Source organism: Carex rostrata, chromosome 4 (assembly GCF_964058835.1).
Source record: "Carex rostrata chromosome 4, lpCarRost1.2, whole genome shotgun sequence".
Lineage (NCBI taxonomy): Eukaryota > Viridiplantae > Streptophyta > Magnoliopsida > Poales > Cyperaceae > Carex > Carex rostrata.
Window position 1 is genome coordinate 351,513 of NC_135921.1, and position 10,371 is coordinate 361,883.

Here is a 10,371-nt window from a genome sequence, read left to right on the forward strand (position 1 = left end):
AAAAATCTAATCTAATTGGACTCCTTTGTAATAAAAATTAATTTAGGACTATCGACAATTAAACTTCTAGGGTCTTCGGTGAAAAAAAAATAACAAAATAAAATAATATATATCTAATTGGACTTCTTTCTAATAAAAATTAATTTAGGGCTATCGGCGATTAAACTTCTAGGGTTTTCGATGAAAAATAACCATAAAATAAAATATATCTAATCAAATTGAACTTCTTTGTGATAAAAATTAATTTAGGGCTATTGGCGATTAAACTTCTAGGGCTTTTAGTGCAAATAACTATAAAATTAAATATATCTAATCAAATTGGATTTCTTTGTAATAAAAATTAATTTGAGCTATCGGCGATTAAACTTCTAGAGTCTTCGATGAAAAATAACTATAAAATAAAATAATATATATCTAAAACTTTTGAAAAATTACAATTGGTCTTAAAAACTTTTTTTCCAAACCATGATTGATACCTCGCATATTTAGCCTATATTTGACTTGATTTCGTACCAAATTCACGTTCTAAATTGTCAAAATCATGTGCATTTCATTGATATATCTTTAGAATTTGGTACTGCTGAGAGTTTGTTTGTTTTCTGCAGGATTGGAGCAAAATAAACGAAGAAATGGTGTTTTTGGACTTTCTGGTACGGCCCTTACCAGGCTTGGTACGGCCCTTACCAGACTTAGCCGATTCAGCCCATCTCCCATCTTGTACGGCCTGGCCGTACCACCTTGGTACGGGCCGTACATAGATGCCGCCTGACAGAATTCAAATCTTGGCAGAGGCTATTTAAAGCGAGGGATCTCTCCATTTTCGGGGATTCCATTTCCATTCCAGATTGAGAGCTCAGAGAAAGAGAGAAAGAGAGAAAAGGAGCAAGGAGAGAAGAAGAAGGAGGAGGAAGAGGCGAGAATCGACGGATCAACCTCTTCTCCACATCCGATCTTCGATCTAGTTCTATCATGCCTCTCTTTATCTCTTTATTTGTATTTCTGGACAAATCTATGACTTGTGAGTAGTTGATCACTGTTTCTAGGGTTTGTAGATGGATTTTCTTGATTTGTCTTGCTTTTCTTGATTTGGATCTTGTATGAACTCTTTTGATTGAATTGATTGTGAATTTGCTTGTCTTGATTGCTTTGTCTCTCTGTGATTGCATATGGTGTGCCTATAGTGGTAGATCAACCCTAACAAGGTCATGTGACCATTGCTTTCTCTCAACCAAACCAATCCCTTTAGGTAGACTTGTTCGAATTGAAGCCGAAAGGTTGAATTCTCCCCTAATTGACAGATTAGAGGATACCTTAGATCTCCAATCAATCAACTAGAGGATCTGGACCAAAACACGAGAGTTGAGGTTTAGAAACCCTAGAAGGTGAAGAATTGACTCCAAAACCTAGATCTTGAGCCAACAAACGAGAGTTGAGGTTTAGGAACCTTAGGTATGGTCAATTGAACCTTTCTGAAGAGTTTAATACGAGGTACCAGCAAGAAATGCATCAACTCGAACTTGTAAGCTCTGTACTGGTATATCGGTACGGGTCTTACAAGAGTGGTGCGGCCTACCCGTACCAAGCCCCACTCGGCTTGGTCGGACCAGGTTGGTGCGGCCTAGCCGTACCAACTTGGTAAGACCCGTACCACTAGAGGCAAATCAGAGATGAAGTCTGAAACCCTTGAAACATCTTTTATCCCAAATCAAAACACAGTTTATACCTTTCCTTGCACATTTACTATTCTATTGCATTGTTTGATTGCTTGAGTTGATTCTTTAGGAAAATTAAGTACCAAAACTCCCTCTTTCTCACTTCTAGTCTTTAGTCGAGATAAGTAAATATCTAGATAAAGGAACCGTCCCTGTGGATCGATACCCGATTATACTCCTCGATAGGGTTGTGCACTTGCAACTCTAATCGGAAGGTGTAACCGCGGTTTTAAAAGGTACGCTCCCAAGCGTACCGAAACTTGCGTTGCGCTTTCACGCGAACAATGATCTAATTTCACAGTTTGGAATTTTTATTCTGAACTGTAAAATTAGGTCACGGTTTGAGTATTTTTAATAAAATTTTTTTAACTTAGATAAATTTGATATTTGATATTTTAAGTTGGATATTAATAAAAATGTCGGCAGCTAGAGCTAACTTCAGAAAAATATTGATTTTTTATCTTTATTTTTATTAACCGTAGATATTGACAAAAATTTCAGATTCTTTTGTCCTTTTAAGATACAAGTGTTTTTAAGTTATAATGCATACGAAAATTATCACGAGCAATTAAATGTGTCTACTATTGGTTTATCTATGTGGGGATTAATTTTTTTACTAGAGTTTCTTCTTCGTTGAATAAAAAGTTAAATATCTAAGGAAGAAAATATTATTTTGTTATTAAAAAAGTTTCAGACCTGTACAATAAAAAATAGTAACCCCATTAATTATCATATGATCATTCATATCTAGCCAGCATTATTGGTTAGGGTTTGTGCAATATATGCAGTTGCAGATAATATAAGATGCAAGGGAATTAATTTCACTGACCCAATATAATGGCTAGTGAACTCATTTAACTATTAAAACAGATCACTTTTCAGTTTTCACCCTTTTTTGTTTCTATATTTAATTATTTTCATTTTCTCCTCTGCACATAAGTGACATAACTACGTATTATTTGTTTTTGAGATGCATTTCCTATTATTATTACTATTGTTTTTGAAATACTTTTCAGTTTTCAGTGATTAATTTTCACCAAATAAAGTACAATGCTTGTAGTGTGTGTGTGTGTGCCTAGACTAGTTATTAAATTTGAAAAGACAAAAATGCGTTACAGCAGAATTAAATACCATCTACTCTTAAGTCTTAATTATATGGAAATTAAGTTGCCATGTGCTTCGTGGCATGGCATGGCATGGCAGTAGGGGACATGAGAGGAGGGAGCAATAAATTAAAAATTAAATTCATTTTTGCTAACCAAAGTACGGTTTAATAGATTTTATTTATTATGTTATGGGGTAGTTTATTCAAGAGCAAGTCTGGCACAATTTACGCTTCAATCTATGACAGTCACACATTCCCTTTTTCTTGTCAGAGACTAACAGTCCCAAATAAAAGATGCTTAGTCATCAATAAATTTCGTTGCATGCATCACTTTCTTAAAATTAAAAAAAGAAAGAAAAAAGAACCAAAAAAAAAAAAAAAAAAAAAAAAAAAAAAAAAAAAAGAAAGAAAAAATGTCAACACCGGAATGAAGCATATCGGTCATCCGGTCGGTCGTGACTCGTGATGAAAGAGATCTTCATTATATTATATTATATTATATTATATTATATTATATAAGACAATACAATTCATGATTAATTATGGATAGAAAGTTTCATCATGACCCCATGGGCAGAAACTTTGCTTTATTTTTTTGGTAGCTTTTGTAAGAAGCTGTGACCCAAACCAACAGGAAGAATATATCAATATGCTACATTTACAAGGTCACTAGGACATAGCAAAAGTTGTACCACTAATAGAAATTCCAATTTTGTAATTGTCAGCTAACTTTATTTGGGATGCTTGAGGTGCTTCAAAGTGTTTAAGTGCAAAAATAATCAAAAAATTAAAAATATAGATTAATTCTGTTGCATGCATGCACATCTTTGTTGTAAAAAACATCCGTCGGTTTAGGCCGATTAATCGGTTAATTAGTCGTTGGCGGTAATCAAACCGATATGGATTTTTCTGACTAATCAATCGATTATTTTCAATTGTGGCCGATTATTTCCAATTAATCACTTTGCAGTACGACAGTACCCTGTCTGTCAGATAAACACATACCGTTATTTACAACACTGATATACATTTTCATGGAGTATAATATTACATTTAATGTCTCTCAAAATATTATACAAATAAAAGAAAATTAAAATATGTTCTTTGTCGTGTGAAAGTGTGGGCATCAAATTTGATCCAACTCAAAATAACATTTAGTCATCTACCAACTGATTTTTTAAAAATATTTTATAATTTCATAAAGTCGTTGACAGATAAAATGAATTATAAATCAAAAGAAATTTAACAATCTTTTGCGGAAGTACAATACATGTATAATTTTCTATTTGACAAAAATTGGCGAATATCAAATGCTGTCAATAATGCATGGTAGAATTTTTTTTTCTTAAAATTGATTTTTTTGCTAGTGAGCCAACTCGCAAACAAATTAGTGATTTTGATTTTGAGACAAAGATTAAGACTGCCATAAAAAACAATCTAAAATAACAGTTTAAAATAAACAATCTACAAATTAATAATATATAAAATTAACAGTTCAAAATAAACGATCTACAAATTATCCAAACAATCCACAGTACATAATAAAAAGTATACTAATTATCAAATTACTAAAACAATCTACAGTTTACAATATCGTCTAAAAAATTACCAAAAAAATCTACAAATTATCAAATAACCAAATAATTCACAGCACATATAAAGGTTGTCCGGTACTCTGGTCCGTTTGATGTAATTTTTCTTTTTAGAAAATATATGAACTTGAGTTGTTTATGAGTGAGTTGGGGGGCAACTCAAAACTCAACTCGTGAATCAACCGAGTCAGTCAACTCAAATCAGTGCCAATTTGAATTGTTAGCGAGTTGAATCCGAGCTAATCCCGAATAAGTCATGAGCATTTTTGACATCCTACTTTTATAGACAATTAAATTAAATTACAGTTTAGAGGGCTTTAATTAAATAATAATTATATTCATCCCCACACTCTCCTATCTCACTTCTATCTCCACAACTACAATTTAAGAAGGTTGTATTATAGTCCTCACTAAGTATTTAAATACTTCTAAAATTAGATGGTTCACTTTAAATAAAGAAGGTGATAATTATTTAAATGTTCTACTATGATCCGCACAAGTTATTTAAATACTTCTAAAATAAGAGGGTCTACTTCTAAAATTAGAGGTTATACTATGATCCCCACTTATTATTAATTCATAAAAAAATATTTATCACGATAAATGTATACTAGGTGATTATTCAAGTATTTTTTATATAGGTATAAATACTCTAGTGTATAGATATAAATATTTGTAATACTTGATATTAATACTTTCATATGTCAGTCAGTGTCATATGTAGAAAAATAATTTTAAGTATAGGTATAAATACTTGCACGACGAGATATAAATACTTATATGACGATGAACCCAAAAGTATATCGTCATGGATCTCATTTGAAAGAAAAAATTACGTAGAAGACGTTCGTGGTTTTAAATTCGTAAAATTCCTCATAAATCGTCAGAAATGTGGATGAAATTGAATGAACAAAAAAAAATCCACATATAAAAACATGTATGGTCTCCTCATGTAATTTAAGATTTTGTTGAAAAGACAATTATTTATATAAATTTTTTTTTACCTTATAGGTATAAATACTTCCGTTCTTAGGTATAAATACTTATATGGATGGAGATTAATACTTTAGGAAAAAAATCTATGCTAACTTTTGTGATTTCTAAGACAGTTATTGTTAGTTTGTAATAATCTAGAAGTCAATAATACGATAAATTATCATAAAGCTTTGTTCATGAATTGAATGTTTATTTATATATCATTTTGTTGCCTTGAGTATTATTGAATTTATGGATCATTTCGAGTTCATGACTGAAATTGTGAAACTCCATAATATAGATGATATATACTCTTAAAAAGTCACTGACCAAGGTAATTAGCAGGAACACTAATTACCGTGATAAGGTTAGTATGTGGATTAAAAATGTTAGTTTGTAATAATCTAGAAGTCAATAATACGATAAATTATCATAAAGCTTTGTTCATGAATTGAATGTTTATATCATTTTGTTGCCTTGAGTATTATTGCATTTATGGATCATTTCGAGTTCATGACTGAAATTGTGAAACTCCATAATATAGATGATATATACTCTTAAAAGGTCACTGACCAAGGTAATTAGCAGGAACACTAATTACCGCTATAAGGTTAGTATGTGGATTAAAAGATGGTTAAGTTTTACAAACCACTTGACACGAGATGTCATTTTAATCACATAAATACATGTTCTAGGAACATGGTATTTGACAGACCCCGAATGAGACATTAAATAGAATTGTGTTCGTGTCATTTATGTTTTCATTCAGTGTCACGTTCTAAAGTATGAGGTATTTATCGTTCCCACTGAGAAATATGTATGTGTGATTGTTATCTACCGCTGTCCGTAAAAAACAGTCATAACGGTACCATTTCCATATGTATAGCTTAGCTGAGGAAGTGATAGTCTGCCAAGAATACTATTTGTCCCTCGTATCTCTATATGAGCTATAACATCCCCTTGGTAGAGTTAGATTATCTGCATGCGGTATAATTACAAGAGTAATTATATTTGATAATCTACTCAAGATTAAGAAAAGATTCAGTAAGCAAGGATGACACACATCTACCTTGAAACTGATCTGATAGCTATGAGACAGAAGAACAGACACAAGTAAATAGTTTACTGGATCGTGATATTATACAGTACAGCATCATCTGTGTAATTGGATGGTCATGATGTGTTGCCAGATACCACTCGTGATTATAGAAGTTAAAACAGTTTTAACTTTGTTTACCAACACAACACAGATCCTATTGGGTCACACCATATAGGAGCTACTCGGAGAATCTTACTGATTAATTATAAATTGATTATAATTAATATTAAGATGGTTATAATTAATTATACGTGATATAATTAAATTATAAATGTCATTTAGAATGACAAGCAGAAACAATGGTTAATTTATAAACTTACACGTTACGTTGTATAAAAGTTACCGAACAACAACCGAAAAGAAATATAATTGTACATGACAATTATATATATTTGATTTGGATTTTAATTTTTTAATTATGGATTTGAATTATGGTTTTAAAAGTCCAAAAATAATCAAATCCTTAATTAAAATTAAAAGCCCAAAGTCAAAGCCCAAAATCAAAGCCTTTTACTATTCATGCCTTAATGGGCCAAGGGCAAAATGGTCATTTCACACCTATGCCACCTTGCATGACACCTTAGGGTGTAGAAGCATGGAGAAGAGTGTGGAAGGGGTATTTTGGTCATTTCACATATTAAAGCATGAGGTGTCAAGGTATTTTGGTAAATAGATTTGTTTTGAGGGGTATTTCGGTCTTTTGCGAATCTCCTTAAAACACTATAAATAGAGGGGTGAGGGTAGAGAGAAAACTTACTAATTCATGTGTTAATCTGATTACTTCGTTAATCGATTTTTGTCTCTTCCCCGGTTTCGTTTATTACGAGATTCGGAAAAATATATTTTTACAAACTCTGCGGTATTTCTTGTTTTGCTTTTAAGTGAAACAGAATAACTTGGAGTCTTAAATATATTTAATCTGTCCCTATTTCGGTGAATAGTATTTTTACAGAATTCCTCAATTTATAGTATTTCTGGCAGAAGAAATAAACCGCTGTCCGGTTAGTCCTGGTGGATAACCGATAAAGGTATCACACGTGTGATACTCCGAGTCGATTCCTTCCTTGGTGTAGCTCTTCTCGCTCGGTCTGCATTCCAACTGTGATTTGGAAACAAGGTATAAACATGTTATATTAATCTATTTAATTGATAAATAGATTTAATGCTTTAGAAAATCAATTATGGAGTAGATCTGTAAATAGGATTAAATGGATCTTCCTGATTCATTTAATCCGTAGCTTAAAGTAGATGTAAAAAAATTTTGTTTTACTCTTTCCGCACCTTAAGCTAAATCAATGGGTTTGAATCGTCAAAAACCCCAACAAAAAGATGGTTAAGTTTTACAAACCACATGACACGAGATGTCATTTTAATCACATAAATACATGTTCTAGGAACATGGTATTTGACAGACCCCGAATGAAACATTAAATAGAATTGTGTTCGTGTCATTTATGTTTTCATTCAGTGTCAGGTTCTACAGTATGAGGTATTTATCGTTCCCACTGAGAAATATGTACGTGTGATTGTTATCTAACGCTGTCCGTAAAAAGCAGTAATAACGGTAGCTTTTCCATATGTATAGCTTAGCTGAGGAAGTGATAGTTTACCAAGAATACTATTTGTCCCTCGTATTTTATACGAGCTATAGCATCACTGGGCCCCTTGATAGAGTAAGATTATCTGCTAGCGGTATAATTACAAGAGTAATTATATTTGATAATCTGCTCAAGATTAAGAAAAGATTCAGTTAGCAAGGATGACACACATCTACCTTGAAACTAATCTGATAGTTATGAGACAGAAGAATAGACACAAGTAAATAGTTTACTGGATCGTGATATTGTACAGTACAGCATCATCTGTGTAATTGGATGGTCATGATGTATACTGCCAGATACCGCTCATGATTATAGAAGTTAAAATAGTTTTAACTCTATTTATCAACATAACACGGATCCTATTGGGTCACACCATATAGGAGTTAATCGGAGAATCTTATTGTGATTGATTATAAATTGGTTATGATCAATAGTAAGGTGGTTATAATTAATTATACGTGTTATAATTAAATTATAAATGTCATATAAAATGACAAGCAAAAACAACGGTTAATTTATAAACGTACACGGTACGTTGTATAAAAGTTACCGAAACAACAACCGTAAGAAATATAATTGTTCAGAATAATTATACGAATATTATTTGTATTCGGGCCGAGAGCATTCGGGTCTTTTCAGAAATTTTTGTTCTACGGTCATTCCGCAGCTTAAGCCTAAACGGGTTTTGGTTACCCCGAAACCCAACAGTTATAAAAGTTAAGTGCGGAGATAAATAAGAAGATAGAGGTGCGAAGACAGTTATCATGATCCTTAATTAAATTACGTCCTGTCTTGTGAACACATACGAAATTATAGTTAAATAAAATAGACATCTTTAACTTTTTTTATAAATACTCGAGATTGCGTCACAACATTAGGAACAATGGATTCGTTCTAATGAACGAGAAACAAATCAACTCAAAGCGGCAAAGCTTATTTAAACTTTCCAAGTACGCTTAAAGATATTCTTTAAGTAGTAAAGGAAGGGCTAACAGTTTTATATTTTGGTTAACTTTAGTAGAAGGGTTTTTTTTTCTTTTTTCAGAAAGGGTGTTTTAGTTTTGTTGATGGAATTAAGATAACCTACCTTTATATTATTATATATTCCACCTCTTTATTAAAGTAATGTTCTAGTTGTTGGGGAAGGGGGAGGATTGTATATGTACTAGCTGTCAAATAAAGTTGTAGTGCTGTATTTTTTTTGAATGGATGCATTTGCATTTAATTTAGGGAGATGATATGAGTACCCGCACTCTCATCCCCCCATTGTACCCCCAATTTTATTTGTTCAATCTTGTCCACATTTTTCATGATCTATAAGAAATTTTGCGAATCTAAAACCACGAACGTCTTCCACACAATTTTATCTTTCAAATGAGATCCATGATGACATACTTTCGGGTTCGTCATCATACAGGTATTTATACCTCGTCATTTAAGTATTTATACCTAGTATTTTTCACATATGACACTGCTGACATTTAAAAGTATTAATATCAAGTATTACAAGTATTTATATCTATGCACTGAAGTATTTTTACCTCTGTGGTCAACTATTTTTGTTAGAGAAAGGTTGACGCAGGGACGATTAGGGAAATGTGATGCGGAGATGCGGGGTCCATGATTGGGGATAAATACTTACAAGTATAGGTATAAATACTTGTATGATGCGGTATAAATACTTGCACAATGAGGTATAAATACTTGTGTGACGATGAATCCGAAAGTACGTCATCATGGATCTCATTTGAAAGATAAAATTGCGTAGAATACATTCGTGGTTTTAGATTCACAAAATTCCTCATAGAACGTGAGAAATGCGGAAGATATTGAAAAAAAGAAAAAAAAAACCCACCTCTAAAAATGTGTATGATTCTTCTCCCCATGTAGTTTGAGTGATCCCTCCATATAGTTATATCAACTTAGACATGCAAGTATTAATATCTTAATTTGCAAGTATTAATTTATTATCTTCCAAGTATTTATACTAGTGTTTTGAATAAATTAGTTAGTTAAGTTAGTTTATGGGAAGTTAAAATCTGTTTAAGAGATGGGGGTACAATGGGGGTACTGGAGTGTGGGGATTGAAATAATTATTCTTTAATTTAATAGTCTCGGAACTTCTTTAAAATGTGTATTTTTATTTTATCAACTCAATGAATCATATGTTTATATTTTAAGTCCTAAATTTCATGAGTTCGTATTATGTTACACAAAAAAAAATTGAAAATTAATAAAAACACATAATATTACATAATTAATTTGACAACATCTTTGTTAACATCAT